The sequence below is a fragment of the Gobio gobio genome (genome assembly GCF_949357685.1).
Source record: "Gobio gobio genome assembly, chromosome: 1".
NCBI classification, from domain to species: domain Eukaryota; kingdom Metazoa; phylum Chordata; class Actinopteri; order Cypriniformes; family Gobionidae; genus Gobio; species Gobio gobio.
This window is the reverse complement of record NC_137097.1, coordinates 37,921,201-37,924,063: the sequence shown is the minus strand read 5'-3', so window position 1 is coordinate 37,924,063 and position 2,863 is coordinate 37,921,201.

Below are 2,863 nucleotides of genomic sequence, written 5' to 3'. Positions count from 1 at the left end.
GCCTCCTGCCATACTTGTGCATCTGAAATTCTACTACATTTACAACTACATGTTAACATTGTTGTGAGAGACTTCTGTCTCCTTCCCATCATGCACAACTCCTCTCCTGTAGGCATAGTAATTTTCTTTTATTTCATCTTAGCTGAAGTAGTAGGCATTCTGGGTGCTTTACTGCCCACAAACAGTGTTTTATGATTACAGCAAATTAGAACATGCTAATTCTATGTCCTACTTTTCACAATCTATTTATTACAGTAATGGGCATATTTGGCATCTTACATATAGTGTTAATTTTGACAAATTGTGATTTAGTTCTAGTCATAGTCTTTTGACTAAAATGCCATTTAGCTTTAGTGATATTTTAGTCATGTGAATTGTTTTAGTCTTAGTCTAGTTTTAGACCTAAATCTTATATTAAGTTGACTAAAATCTAATGGATTTAGTTAAATTGTATATTCCTGGAGACAATATCTATTAACCTGTTAATATGAATGAGATTAAGGTGTGAACATATCTTAAAGTTAAATAAAGCAACTTCTCATGAAGAAAAAAGAAAAGGATCTTTTTAATTAAAGATATATGCGTTCTTTATAACAACTTGCATATAACATTCTTCATTCTTTCAAGCAGATATATTTATTTGTATAAATTAAATATAGATTAATACTTATTAAAGCTATTACATTTATTCAGTCAAAAACATTGTAATTTTCTCTTTTTGTTTTGTTATTTGATTAGCATTAATGATGGACAACAGCAGGTTTATTAGGCTGCTGTCACATTAAGGCCGAATGCACGGATCCAATACATTGATACACATCCAATATTCTTCAAACTGTTTATGCTCACCTAAGAAATAACTGTTCAAGCGCGGACAGACCTGAAAGAGAGCTCAATTATTTGTGTGCAGAGAGGTAGCTTTATGTGTCCATCCATATGTCTGCTCTTCTCTTTCTCCTAGAGGTTTAAATGTTTTTAATATTTATTAGACGTGCAGAAAGTGTATGTCAACTTATGACATGGCGAGTAGATCAGCATGTTACAATTCAAATGTGCACATCTCACACAGGACATTGTTTCTGACTGAATCGCTTCCAAAATATTCCCTCCCTAACATTTTAGTTTAGTTTTTATCCGTTGGCAAAATTAGCAATATGTTTTCATAGTTTTTGTAATGCAAACCTGTTTTTTATTTAGTTATCCTCTGGCTTTTTTATCAGTGAACGACCACAAATATGACAACAATTATTTGTCAACAAAATTAACAATACTTACATTTACACTATATTGCCAAAAGTATTGGGACACCCCTCCAAATCACTGAATTCAGGTGTTCCAATCACTTCCATGGCCACAGGTGTATAAAATAAGTATAAAACACCAAGGCATGCTGACGCTTCTACAAATATTTGTGAAAGAATACAAGAACATTGTATTTAGCATTTAAGGTAAAGATGATGACATGAGATGCATTATTATGTTAAGAAAAGTTTCCAGCAAGAGTTTTCTGCCAGTTCCTGTTCTCTTTATTGTAAGTCGAATAAACCAGATTAATGAGATTCTCACCTTTTGTCTTTAATGGCTCTTGAAGCCCCTGTACCATTTTTGAATCGTTATGCTGATTGGATTAGGACTGGTGACACTCTAGAATCTGGGACAGGTCTCTTTACCTGGAAACTTCATTTGCATGCTTTGTTTAAGGTCATCGCCCATTTACTTTGTCTCCCCTGCACCCTAAAATCAATATGAACTACAATTAGTAGATTTGATGGACTGCAGCTACCGACAGTACGTGTTCTCAATAAAGAATCCTGAAGAGACATCCAAATCTCCTGGTCTTCGCTTCAGAGTTTCCAACGCTACAAAACCTCCAAACTTCATGTGGCCTATAGATTAGCTCAAGAACAGGGTGTAGAGAGCTTCATGGAATGGGTTTCCATGACCGAGCAGCTGCATCCAAGCCTTACATCACCAAGTGCAATGCAAAGCGTCCGATGCAGTGGAGTAAAGCACACCGCCACTGGACTCTAGAGCAGTGGAGACGTGTTCTCTGGAGTGACGAATCACGCTTCTCTGTCTGGCAATCCGATGGACGAGTCTGGGTTTGGCAGTTGCCAGGAGAACAGTACTTGCCTGACTGCATTGTGCCAAGTGCAAAGTTTGGTGGAGGGGGGATTATGGTGTGGGGTTGTTTTTCAGGGGTTGGGGTTGGGCTTGGCCCCTTAGGTCCAGTGAAAGGAATTCTTCAGCATACCAATACATTTTGGACAATTTCATGCTCCCAACTTTGTGGGAACAGTTTGGGGATGGACCCTTCCTGTTCCAACATGACATTGACACCAGTGCACAAAGCAAGGTCCGTAAAGACATGGATGAGCGAGTTTGGTGTGGAGGAACTTGACTGGCCTGCACAAAGTCCTGACCTCAACCCGATAGAACACCTTTGGGCTGAATTAGAGCGGAGACTGTGAGCCAGGCCTTCTTGTCCAACATCAGTTCCTGACCTCACAAATGTGCTTCCAGAAGAATGGTCAAAAATTCCCATAAACACTCTAAACCTAAACCCTGTGGAAAGCCTTCCCAGAAGAGTTGAAGCTGTTATAGCTGCAAAGGGTGGGCCAACTCCATATTAAATCCTACGGATTAAGAATGGGATGTCATTAAATTTCATGCATGTAAAGGCATGCATCCCAAAACTTTTGGCAGTATAGTGTATTTCCTAACTTGCTGTCGCACTCTCTACCTTACTTGCTGCTTCTTTTCTTACATTACTCCATGGATTCCTCCCTGCATCACATACTTCTCTCCATCTCATTCTCAGCTTCTCACTCTATTTTCTAAATCATGATTCCATCCGGTCCTG